Raw genomic sequence first — 14,668 nt, 5'->3', positions numbered from 1 at the left:
TTCTGGGCACTATGGGGTGACTCCGGGCCTGGCACCTCCTGCGTCTCACCAGGTGTAACACCTGTGCGTTGTGTTGCTTCTGCTCCCCACAGGCACTTCTTACTCGCTTGGTGGATCTTTAAGCCATGGATGTTCTTAGAAATGAAATAAAAACATGTAATTATAATTGAGTTAATGATACTTGAAAAAGTTAAATAAGAACTTGTAATTGTAATTGAGTTAATAATACTTGAAAAAATGAAAAAAGAACATGTACTTATAATTGTGTTAATAATCATATACAGTGAGGTACAGCACTGTAACACAGCAGCAAAAACTTAACTGTAAGTGATCGGAAACACTTGTGGTCGTTCCTCACGTGAGTTTAATGCATTTGGCCGACAAAACATCCGACGTATTTTAAAGTGAACGTCCTGCATGGTCACTTACTTCCACCCAGACGCAACTGACCTTCAGCCTGATGTCAACCCCAAATTGAGGCCTAGAACCTTACATCATTCTTAAGCTATCCCACTTCCACGTGGAGAAAAGGGGGGGTGGAAAAAAAGCTGTAAACGTTTGTTGCCAGCTCATAAATCACGAGTTGTGGTGTGCTGGCAAAGTGCCGATATTTTGGAACACGCTACAGTGTACGCCGCGTGTCGGCAGCGCACATTACGGCACAAGAGGGAGGGTCCCGGTCGTTAATCCATAAAAAGCGCTACGCCAACATTTTGGAGACAGCGTTCAAGTATCTGGAACGCCAGACAAACACATGTGGTAGAATATTTCTTTTCGAGTAAAAATGCTCTCGACTTAAACGTGGGGTGCGGCGAAACATGCTTTTCTTCTTCTTTAAAAGTGCTCGTTTAAGTCGACATACATGGTCTACTACTTTTTTCATCATCAAATTTGGAGCCCAAAGTCATTTCTATGGATGTTGATAACAACTAAAGATAAAGTTGAAACTAGGGATGGCTTTTTGCCGATATCCAATATTCCGATATTGTCCAACTCTTTAATTAGCGATACCGATATCAACCGATATGTGCAGTCGTGGAATTAACACATTATTATGCCTAATTTGGACAACCAGGTATGGTGAAGATAAGGTACTTTTTTTTTAAATTAATAAAATAAGATAAATAAATTAAAAACATTTTCTTGAATAAAAAAGAAAGTAAAACAGTTACATAGAAACTAGTAATTAATGAAAATGAGTCAAATTAACTGTTAAAGGTTAGTACTATTAGTGGACCAGCACCACGCACAATCATGTGTGCTTACGGACTGTATCCCTTGCAGACTGTATTGATATATATTGATATATAATGTAGGAACCAGAATATTAATAACAGAAAGAAACAACCCTTTTGTGTGAATGAGTGTGAATGAGTGTAAATGGGGGAGGGAAGTTTTTTGGGTTGGTGCACTAATTGTAAGTGTATCTTGTGTTTTTTATGTTGATTTAATTAAAAAAATTAAAAAAATAAAAATAAAAACGATACCGATAATAAAAAAACCATACCGATAATTTCCGATATTACATTTTAACGCATTTATCGGCCGATAAATCGGCAGGCCGATATTATCAGACATCTCTAGTTGAAGCTATAAACGATGAGGCGCCACTCTGGAAGAGGTGCTTTAAGACATCCGCAGTCGGCAGAGATTTAGCTACTTCTAAATCACTAATCCTCGCCTCCATGGCGACAAATAAAGTACGTTTCTCAAAAGTATCATCCCTGCAGGACGAGGAATAGCCAAACAGGCTTCACTACACACCGTAGGAGGATACAATAGCTCACCGCTAACAGCGAGTTAGCGCTCCTGAATGCAAACAAATGCTATGGGTGGATCTACACAGAAATCGACTGTAACGATACCAAGTACAAAAGCTGCGTATTGTTAATATTACATTGATTACATCGATATTTTTTATTATCACTAAATCTTTTGTTCTTTTTATTGTTAATAAACTAAACAATGTCCCTGAACACAGGAGAACTTTAATTATGATCAATATATGACCCTTTAACTACTTGGTATTCAATTGAAGCCAAAATTTGTAGTATCACCCAAAACTTATGTAATATATCAAACAACATAAGAAGAAGTGATTATTACATTTTAAAAAAGTGTAGACGGAACATGTTGAAACATAAAGGAAGCAGATATTAACAGTAAATGAACAAGTAGATTAATAATCACTCATAATTTTAAACAAAATAATTTAAAAATTTACTATAATACGCAGCTATTTACATTGAGAAATGAGTTATTTACACAGAAATATTTTGTAATTTTTTTATTTACATACCTTACTTGTTTCTAAACGGTGCCTGTTACATTGCAGTAAAACGGCTAATCAAACAAAACAGAAGTCATCTGCGGAAGCTAGCTCTCCAATCAGCTAAACAGACTCAATAACTCCACGGTGACGTTGTGGGAAATTTACTGAGGAATTTACCTAACTGAAACAATACAAAAAGAATGCCATTGTAAGTTAATAATACTAACACAGACACTAGTAAACATGTTATATTAGCACAAGCTAACAACGCTAGTATGATTAGATTACGATAGTGCGTACAAATATGCATGAAAACACTCCTACAGACATCCCACAAGCAACAGTTAAGTAAGGAAGAATAGTTTTAGTTATATTGTAAAACTTACAAATGTTGCTTGGAGTGTCGAGTAAAGAATCCATATGCGTAGAAACGCTATGGATGGCTAGAAGACGGAAAGTCCCTCTACTTCGGGTTTGAAAGCATCCTCATAGAAACTTTATTGCAGACTCTAACATCCATCCTACATCTATCTACAATCACACACAGAACATAAAACAAAAAAATACAGTATAAAAGGCATTATATCACTTTTTTCTTAAAGTGCTTGCGCCTACAATCAAACATGGAACGGTTTAGTAAGTATGAATCATGTTAGTTGGATTGTAAAACTTACAAACGTTACTTGGAGTGATGAATGACGAAACCTTACGAGTAGAAACGCTATGGACAACTAGGAGATGGAACTGCACTTGGAGTTCCGCTTCAAAGCACTAAACAGAAGGAAATTCTGTAGACGTTCAAATCGCAGCCCCCGCAGTGAGCTAACTTGTCCAAAAGATGGCGCCAAAGCACAAAATTTAACACACCTTTTCAGTTTCTTATGAAACCTATTTGTTGAATACAAATCATTATGGCGGTCTGCAAAAAAAAAAAAAATCTGTCAATTAGTGGCACCGTTTTATAAGCTCCAGGATTCAAAGCGTAGGAAAAAAGTAGCGCTTTATAGTCTGAAAAATACGGTACATGGTATGTAGGCTCTAAATTAATGTTTTAAATGTACAGGAAAAAATCATAATATTTCCCCTTTAAGTCGAGCTCATGACACAGTAAGTTGAGTGACGTGGACACGTTTGTTACTGGATACTTTCTAATGTGCTTCTGCATCAAAGACTGGATGCGTAAGTAATATGCAACTATAACTATTTGATACTTGTTTATATTGACAAATGTGTTGTTTTACACTGCAGTATTGTTCAAATAAAGACACTTGTTACCTATGTCTGGCTTGTGTGCTATTGTGTGCTTAGCTGTCGTGTAGTTGCTGGCTTCTAATAGCCTATAGACTACCAGGTTTAAAAATTACTTGTCTAAAATAGAGGAAAAGACCAACTTTGTGTGCTTATTGGGGTACGCTTCGATTTTAACTGACTTTGCGCAAATAAACACAGCGCAGGACCGCTCGTATCGGAGCTTTTATGTTGGAGATTTTAGATGCAAACTGATATTATGCGACACTTCTTTTGTTTTTTTCTGCTGGTATCGGGCCGATATAAGTATCGGACCGGGACACCCATTGTTGAGACAATTGGGTTCCCCTGTACATTGTGGTAGTTTATTTCATAAAGCCCCAGGGTGCCTTAATTCCATGTTTAAAACAACAATGAGTTTTGAAATATTCTTTTTTATTTTTTTAATGAGATCTGTTTGACTCCCACAGTTTTGAACAGATGACGAACTTTGTGCAAGTCCGTTGGGACTGGGAAATGTGGTTTGTCTCCAGAAGTGTCAGGATGTAAATGACTGCAAACATCCCGTTTCCCATGAAGTTGGAAGGGTCCTTAATTTAGTATTGAGATTTTTTTTATTTTAAATACAAGTTGGTCTGTTTACAGTGTATTTCTGTCATTAGGGAAGAAGTACACGTTTTTCTTTGTTCTTTTTTTTTACTGTAAAAATAGAACGTATGCATGATTAATAAGATATATTATGCTTAGTCAACAATAACACAAATGCAAAATAGTAATGTCAGGTAGTTTAGCATACATATATTGACCTACTGCACGTTGGATTGCTTTTAGCATCTTTAATGAATAAAATGTCTCAAAATGCAAAAGTGTGTATGCCCCTGCATTCTTTTTGTGTCTTGCCGTGTGTTAAAACAACATGATTCATCAACGCTACTTAGCGTTTAATTAGGCTTCAGTGCATTAGCGTTGACCTCGGCGAGAGTGTAATCGACTTCATCAACCCACACAGCAATCAACCTTCTGTGCATGCAGGATGCCTGATATGTAACAACAATAAGCATCCGGAAAGTATTCGCTTTTTCCACATTTTGTTATGTCACAGCCTTAAAACAAAATGGAATAAATTCATTTTTTTTCCCCTCAAAATTCCACACACAATACCCCATAATGACAATGTGAAAATGTTTTAATTTTGCTAACGACGCAAGTTTGATTAGATTACGATAGCGCCTACAAATATAATTGAAAACACTCCGACATACACCCCACGTGGGACGGTTAAATAAGGACGAATCATTTAAAGTTAAAGTAAAGTTAAAGTACCAATGATTGTCACACACACTAGGTGTGGCGAAATTATTCTCTGCATTTGACCCATCACCCTTGATCACCCCCTGGGAGGTGAGGGGAGCAGTGGGCAGCAGCGTTGGCTGCGCCCGGGAATCATTTTGGTGATCTAACCCCCAATTCCAACCCTTGATGCTGAGTGCCAAGCAGGGAGGTAATGGGTCCCATTTTTATAGTCTTTGGTATGACTCGGCCGGGATTTGAACTCCCAACCTACCAATCTCAGGACGGACACTCTAACCACTAGGCCACTAGTTATATTGTAAAACTTACACATGTTGCTTGGAGTGTCGAATAAAGAATCCATATGAGTAGAAACGCTATGGATGGCGAGAAGACAGAAAGTCCCTCTACTTTGTGTTTGAAAGCATCATCCTCAAAACTTTATTGCAGACTCTAACTTCCATAGACCGACAATCACATACAATACATAAAACCAAAAATACAGTATAAAAGGCATTATATCACTTTTTCTTAAAGTGCTTGCGCCTACTATCAAACATGGAATGGTTTAGTAAGTATGAATCGTGTTAGTTGTATTGTAAAACTTACAAACGTTACTTGGAGTGATGAATGACGAAACCATACGAGTAGAAACACTCTGAACAACCAGTAGACTGATCTGCACTTGTAGTTCCGGTTCAATGCACTAAATAGAAGGAAATTCTGTAGACATTCAACTTGCAGCACCCGCAGTGAGCAAACTTGTCCAAATGATGGCGCCACAGCGCAAAATTTAACCCACCTTTTCAGTCTCTGTGGGCGTTTTATGAAAACTATTTGTTCAATGCAAAACATTATGGCCGTCTGCAAAACATTTATTAAAAATAAAGAACTAAGAAATCACATGAAAACACTCTGACTTACCACCCCACGTGGGACGGTTAAATAAGGAAGAATTGTTTTAGTTGTATTGTAAAACTTACACATGTTGCTTGGAGTGTCGAATAAAGAATCCATAAGAGTAGAACTGCTATGGATGACTAGAAGACAGAAAGTCCTTCAACTTTGGGTTTGAAAGCATCATCCTCAAAACTTTATTGCAGACTCTAACATCTATAGACCTACAATCACATACAGTACATAAAACCAAAAAATACAGTATAAAAGACATTATATCACTTTTTCTTAAAGTGCTTTCGCCTACTATCAAACATGGAATGGTTTAGTAGGTATGAATCGTGTTAGTTGTATTGTTAAACTTACAAACGTTTCTTGGAGTGATGAATGACGAACCCATGCGAGTATAAACGCTATGGACAACCAGTAGACAGAACTGCACTTGTAGTTCCGGTTCAAGGTACGAAACAGAAGGAAATTCTGTAGACGTTCAACTCGCAGCCCCCGCAGTGAGCAAACTTTTCCAAAAGATGGCGCCAAAGCGCACAATTTAACACAGCTTTTCAGTCTCTCTGGACGTTTTATGAAAACTGTTTGTTGAATACAAAACATTATGGCCATCTCCAAAAAAAAAAAATTTAAATAAAGAACTAAGAAATCACATGTACAGCCTTTGCTGCTGCAAGCTTGGCACACCTATCCTCGGGTAGTTTGGCCCATTTCTCTTTGCAGCACCTCTCAAGCTCCGTCAGGTTGGATGAGAATCAGTAGTTTTCATCCAGGATGTCTCTGTACATTGTTGCATCCGTCTTTCCCTCTATCCTGACTAGTCTCTCAGTTCCTGCCGCTGAAAAACATCCCCACAGCATGATGCTGCCACCACCATGCTTCACTGTAGGGTGATGAGCGGTGCCTGGTTTTCCTCCCAACATGACGCCTGGCCTTCACGCCAAAGACTTCAATCTTTTGTTTCATCAGACCGGAGAATGTTGTTTCTCATGGTCTGAGAGTCTTTCAGGTGCATTTTGGCAAACTTTTTGCTAAGAAATGGCTTCCGTCCGTCCGCTCTACCAAACATTGCTGCAGAAATGAAGGTTCTCCTCTCTCCACAGAGGAATGCTGGATCTCTGACCATAGGGTTCTTGGTCACCTCCCTGACTAGACTAAGATGAACACAGCAATGCGCAGAGACATCCTGGATGAAAACCAATGCTTCCCATCCAACCTGTGCCAAAATTGTGGCATCATATTTAGGAAGACTTGAGGCTGTAAATGCTGCCGACGGTGCATCAACTTATGTCATACTAATTATCCGAGAGACTCCCGAATTTCAGTGCCTCTCCCGAAAATCTCCCGGGACAATCATTCTCCCGAATTTCTCCCGATTTCCAGCCGGACAACAGGCACGCCCCCTCCAGGTCCATGCGGACCTGAGTGAAGACAGCCTCTTGTCACGTCCGCTTTTTCTCCATATAAACAGCGTGCCGGCCCAGTCATAACATCTACGGCTTTTGGAGAGTGCACAGCTGCCCACACAACAAGAAGGAGACGAAGCAGAAGAACGAAGAAGAGACAGTCATGGCGACGACGAGTGGCAAAGAATAGAACGAGGAAGGACAATTCAACCCTAAACTCACTCCTCTCCTGCAAACTCAATTTCACAGATGCTGCCCATGCCTATGCTCCTTCAAAGGCTGTGCTACTGGCTGCAAAGCATTGCACTTTCAAATACTACAATGAGTAGAGGAGTGTTATGTGTGTGTATGTCATGACTATGGTGGGTTTGTTTTCCCGAGATGCAATAAAAGTTGGAGCAGACATGGCGTGAAGGTAAGGACATAATTTAATAATAGACTATAAAAAGTATAAACAAAAGGCGCGCACAAGGCGGGGAACAAACTTGGCTAATAAAACAAAACTAGCACAAAGGCAGAACTATGGAAAAAAAGGAACAAACAAAAGGCGCTCACAGCGGAGGTACAAAACAGTGGCTTGAATAAACAAAAAAACTTACGTGGCAAGAAAAGAGCAGCATGAACTATGACCTGGACAGAGTAAGCAGCGTGTCAAGAGTGCAGAGCATGAATGTGATGTCGCCAGGCCGACCAACAGAAAATGAAAAGCTTAAATAACACAGACATGATTAACAACAGGTGCATGAGTCCAAACGAGTACAGGTGCGTGAGTCGTGAGGACAGGTGAACTGATTGGTAGTCATGGAAACAAAACAGGGAGTGAAAAAACAGAAACTGACAGAGTGCACAAACCAAACAGAACATAGCCAAACTAAACATGATTACCAAGACATGACAGTGCATATGTGTAAATAATTGAACACTGAAATTCATTTTATTCATATATATATATATATATATATATATATATATATATATATGTATATATATATATATATATATATATATATATATATATATATATATATATATATATATATATATATATATATATATGTATATCCATCCATCCATCCATTTTCTACCGCTTATTCCCTTTGGGGTCGCGGGGGCGCTGGAGCCTATCTCAGCTACAATCGGGCGGAAGGCGGGGTACACCCTGGACAAGTCGCCACCTCATCGCAGGGCCAACACAGATAGACAGATATATATATATATATATATATATATATATATATATATATATATATATATATATATATATATATATATATATATATATATATATATATATATATATATATATATATATATAGATATATATATATATACATATATATATATATATATATATATATATATATAGATATATAGATATATATATATATATATATATATATATATATATATATATATATATATATATATATATATATCTGTCTGTCTGTGTTGGCCCTGCGATGAGGTGGCGACTTATATATATATATATATATATATATATATATATATATATATATATATATATATATATTTATATATATATATATATATACATATACTGTATATAGCTAGAATTTGCTGAAAGTCAAGTATTTATTTTATTTAGAAATACTTGAATTTCAGTGAATTCTAGCTATAAATATACTCCTCCCCCCTTAACCACGCCCCCAAGCCCCGCCCCCCCGACCCCTCCCCCAATCTCCTGAATTCAGAGGTCTCAAGGTTGGCAAGTATGACTTATGTACATTTCATTTTTTACTGTTTAAGTTTTAATAAATTGTCAAATTTTAAAAAAACAACTTCACATTCTCATTATGGGGTATTGTGTTTAGAATTTTGAGGGGTATTTTTATTTTTATTTTTTTTTCTGATTTTGGAATAAGTCCGTAACATAACAAAATGTGGAAAAAGTGAAGTGCTGTGAATACTTTCCGGATGCGCTGTATGTAATTAGCATTTTCCAAAAACAATATCCTTTCTCCAGACCTCACACGTTTTGGAATTGGTGCTTAAGATTGCACCAACAGCTGGTAGAAACAGCTCAAGAGAGAGAGAGAGAGAGAGAGAGAGAGAGAGAGAGAGAGAGAGAGAGAGAGAGAGAGAGAGAGAGAGAGAGAGAGAGAGAGAGAGAGAGAGAGAGAGAGTGATGCTATCAGTAAGTGATGACTTCTCCATGTGGCTTTGACATGTAAACATGATTGATATCCCAATACAATGAGACTCGGACTGAAAAATAATTCCGTCAGAGAGAGCGTATTTTGTTTTTCTGTGGTTGGGATCACAGCGGATGATTAAAAAGGAGAAAGCACAATAAGTTGCAGATGTCGTGCAATCGCCAGCCAATGACGGTTTCAGTGCTCCTCGGTACTGATCAAACAGTTCTTGGAAAGTCTCCCTTGAAGGTGCAATGGCTTGGAGAGAGCTGCGCTTCTACATTCTGCGCTCATTTATTTCAGACGCTGACAAGTTTAAAATTTAACCGATACTAGAACCAAATCAGTACTTTTAAAATGCTGCTGATTTACACAGCAGTAACTGGACAGAAAAAATAAGAAGCTACCGGTGCTTTGTTCCAGTGCTAAGTGAATGCAGACTCAGCACCTGTAACAACAAATTATGCAAAGAACATTCTTGGAAATAATATAGCGTCCTGACAGAAGCAGGCAGATTTCTGAAGCTTTTTTTCATCTTTATTATTGCTCACCTTAACACGCCAACAGCAGCCCTCATAACACCGCAGCTGTCAACTATTGCTGGGATTTCTCATTAAATATGCCTGGCGGTCAAGCTAGCTAAAAAAAAAAATGGTAAAATGGGTTATACTTGTACAGCGCTTTTCTACCGTCAAGGTACTCAAAGCGCTTTGACACTATTTCCACATTCACCCATTCACACACACACATTCACACACTGATAGCAGGAGCTGCCATGTAAGGCCCTAACCACGACCCATCAGGAGCAAGGGTGAAGTGTCTTGCTCAATATATGTTATATTTTATTAGAGATGTCCGATAATATCGGCCTGCCGATAATATCGGCCGATAAATGCCTTAAAATGTAATATCGGAAATTATCGGTATCGTTTATTTTATTATCGGTATCGTTTTTTTTGGTTTTTTTTTAATTAAATCAACATAAAAAACACAAGATACACTTACAATTAGTGCACCAACCCAAAAAACCTCCCTCCCCCATTTACACTCATTCACACTCATTCTCACAAAAGGGTTGTTTCTTTCTGTTATTAATATTCTGGTTCCTACATTATATATCAATATATATCAATACAGTCTGCAAGAGATACAATCCGTAAGCACACATGATTGTGCATGCTGCTGGTCCACTAATAGTACTAACCTTTAACAGTTAATTTTACTCATTTTCATTAATTACTAGTTTCTATGTAACTGTTTTTATATTGTTTTCCTTTTTTTATTCAAGAAAATGTTTAATTTGTTTATCTTATTTTATAAAAAAATTTAAAAAATTACCTTATCTTCACCATACCTGGTTGTCCAAATTAGGCATAATAATGTGTTAATTCCACGACTGCATATATCGGTTGATATCGGTATCGGTTGATATCAGTATCGGCAATTAAGGAGTTGGACAATATCGGAATATCGGATATCGGCAAAAAGCCATTATCGGACATCCCTAATTTTTATTCTTATTTGTTATTGTTGCTTTTTATTTTTATTCTTATTATTATATTTTCTATTTTATTTCCATTTATACCCACATTATTTACTTTTTAAATTCAATCTCAATTCTGTACACTGCTGCTGGAATTTTAAATTTCCTGAGAAACTCTCCTGAAGGAATCAATAAAGTACTATCTATCAATCAAGGACACAACGGACGTGACGAGGTTGGTAGAAGGTGGGGATCAAACCAGGAACCCTCAGGTTGCTGGCACGGCCACTCTCCCAACTCCGCCACGTCGTCCCCTGTAGGTCTGTCCTCAATGGGTACTAGGCCCCATTTTGCCTTTCTCTGAGAAAAAAATGCCCTATGCTTGTGTTGTTTTCGGGTGTGCGAATCGTTCAAATAACGGTCAAGGATAAACGTTTCTTCAGAGTTCCTCGAGAGGTAATCAAGAAGGGCAGAAGAGTGCAAGATTTTACGAAAAAGGACAAGAAAAGCACGTGGCTCACTCTTTAGTCCAAGGGAGCAGAGTCGAAGAATGCACGAGTTGACAGTGATTACTTTGTCTGATATACAAACCCCGTTTCCATATGAGTTGGGAAATTGTGTTAGATGTAAATATAAACGGAATACAATGATTTGCAAATCCTTTTCAACCCATATTCAATTGAATGCACTACAAAGACAAGATATTTGATGTTCAAACTCATAAACTTTATTTATTTTTTGCAAATAATAATTAACTTAGAATTTCATGGCTGCAACACGTGCCAAAGTAGTTGGGAAAGGGCATGTTCACCACTGTGTTACATGGCCTTTCCTTTTAACAACACTCAGTAAACGTTTGGGAACTGAGGAGACACATTTTTTAAGCTTCTCAGGTGGAATTCTTTCCCATTCTTGCTTGATGTACAGCTTAAGTTGTTCAACAGTCCGGGGGTTTCTGTTGTGGTATTTTAGGCTTCATAATGCGCCACACATTTTCAATGGGAGACAGGTCTGTACTACAGGCAGGCCAGTCTAGTACCCGTACTCTTTTACTATGAAGTCACGTCGATGTAACACGTGGCTTGGCATTGTCTTGCTGAAATAAGCAGGGGCGTCCATGGTAACATTGCTTGGATGGCAACATATGTTGCTCCAAAACCTGTATGTACCTTTTAGCATTAATGGCGCCTTCACAGATGGGTAAGTTACCCATGTCTTGGGCACTAATACACCCCCATACCATCACAGATGCTGGCTTTTCAACTTTGCGCCTATAACAACCCAAATGGTTCTTTTCCTCTTTGGTCCGGAGGACACGACGTCCACAGTTTCCAAAAATAATTTGAAATGTGGACTCGTCAGACCACAGAACACTTTTCCACTTTGTATCAGTCCATCTTAGATGAGCTCAGGCCCAGCAAAGCCGACGGCGTTTCTGGGTGTTGTTGATAAACGGTTTTCGCCTTGCATAGGAGAGTTTTAACTTGCACTTACAGATGTAGCGACCAACTGTAGTTACTGACAGTGGGTTTCTGAAGTGTTCCTGAGCCCATGTGGTGATATCCTTTACACACTGATGTCGCTTGTTGATGCAGTACAGCCTGAGGGATCGAAGGTCACGGGCTTAGCTGCTTACGTGCAGTGATTTCTCCAGATTCTCTGAACCCTTTGATGATATTACGGACCGTAGATGGTGAAATCCCTAAATTCCTTGCAATAGCTGGTTGAGAAAGGTTTTTCTTAAACTGTTCAACAAACTGTTCGATACTTTTTGATACTTTTCAAAATAAATGCGACCACAAAAAAAATTATGACATTAATAATGTAACAAAAAACTCTTATGATTAATTAAACATATGTTTCTTACTGCAATCAAAGAAAATTTTTGGCATTAAATAAAATAGTCAACATACTAGAAAACTTCACTTTTAGTAGTAAGTAAGCAAACGGGTTGCAAAGGCCCCTAATTTGGCTGCTGACATATGCACAAACATATTGTGTCATTTCCCATATTAATATTATTTTGTCAAAAATATGAGGGACAAGCGATTATTAATCTACTTGTTCATTTACTGTTAATATCTGTTTATTTTCTGTTTTAACATGTTCTATGTGCATTTCTGTTAAAATTTAAAAATCACTTATTCTTCCGTTGTTTGGATACTTTACATAAGTTTTGGGTGATAGTACATATCTTTTTTTCCCCCCAAAATAGTAAGAAAGAATACATTTAGTAAGAAAAGTTACAGTACTTTAATGATACATATTATTTCCAGGCTTTCGAGGGCCAAATAAAATGAAGTGGCGTGCCACATCTGACTCCCGAGCCTTTAGTTTGACACCGATGATTTAGGAGATCGTCTGGCCATACTTTCTCTGATTGGTCAAAAGCCCCTCACGTGACTACACAGCGCCATGTTTGGTACCAACTTTGAAACCAAACTGGGCATACTCTCGTACACCAACATCAGTGCAGTGTCAATACAGGTAGTGAATGTGCCACACACTCAATGAGGCATCATCTATCCAGATAGCATTTGTGAATAGGTATATCAATATGTAGAATTGTCTTTTATTTACATTTTATTTACGTATTTGTCAACACACGCTACACTGTGAATCTGCCTTTTGTTTATGTCAGATGTTTTCTTGTCACATGATGATGAAGAAGCGTGATGATTTTGTGATTTTACAAGATGGGCTGAAAGTGTCTTCGAAAAAAAAGAGAAAAGCTGATTCTGTGACGCTCCTAAGTTGGAAGTGCAGAGAAATTCCGCACATATCATTTTGTAAGGAAGATAGACAGCTATAATTGTAGAGAGCAGTGAACTTGAGAAAGACCAAGTGCGGGGTCCTTCATTCCGCCTTCTGTCATGTCGTTGCAGACATATAATTTGTCCACGCAGACAGAAAAGATTGTGACGTTAAGTGCGCAGCACAGTAAATGTGTGATTACTTCTCTTTATTGCGTGTTGGATGGAACTCTTCAACACGATCGCTGTCATTTTTGTTTTGCTGTGTTTGTATGCGAATCGCACAGAATGTCTGCCATGGCCCGAACATCAAGATGTTTAGTGTATTTTTTCCTATGCATCGGTTTAACTATAAATACAAAACCCAAAACCAGTGAAGTTGGCATGTTGTGTAAATCGTAAATAAAAACAGAATACAATGATTTGCAAATCCTTTTCAACTTATATTCAATTGAATACACCACAAAGACAAGATATTTAATGTTGGAACTGAGAAATGTTTTTTTTGTGTGCAAATAATCATTAATTTAATGGCAGTAGCACATTGCAAAAAAGTTGGCAGAGGGGCATTTTTACCACTGTGTTACATGGCCTTTCCTTCTAATAACACTCAGTAAATGTTTAGGAACTGAGAAGACCAATTTTTGAAGCTTTTCAGGTAGAATTATTTCCTATTCTTGCTTGATGTACAGCTTAAGTTGTTCAACAGTCCGGGGTCTCCGTTGGTTTTTTTTACGGTTCATAATGCGCCATACATTTTCAATGAGAGACAGGTCTGACCAAACAGGCAGGCCAGTCTAGTACCCGCACTCTTTTACTATGAAGCCACGCTGTTGTAACACATGCAGAATGTGCCTTAACATTGTCTTGCTGAAATAAGCAGGGGCGTCCATGAAATAGATGCTGCTTCTGTAGACAACAGGGACTAACGTTTACTGATAATTGGCCCTCTTTCTGGGGCAAACCAGGCTTGCTGATGAGAGACGGCCTTCACCCTAACCAGGAAGGCGCCATCATCCTGACTAAAAACATAGACTACTGTTTAAGTCATATTTGACTAACTACACTAGAGCAAGCCCGGTCACAGGCAATTACAGAGCCTGCTAGTCCGGGTGAGGAGTCAGTTAAGCTAGAACAAGCCAGCACCAGGCTGATAA

This window comes from Nerophis lumbriciformis, linkage group LG29, assembly GCF_033978685.3.
Source record: "Nerophis lumbriciformis linkage group LG29, RoL_Nlum_v2.1, whole genome shotgun sequence".
Lineage (NCBI taxonomy): Eukaryota > Metazoa > Chordata > Actinopteri > Syngnathiformes > Syngnathidae > Nerophis > Nerophis lumbriciformis.
The sequence above is the reverse complement of the archived record's forward strand: the minus strand, read 5'-3'. Positions refer to the sequence as shown.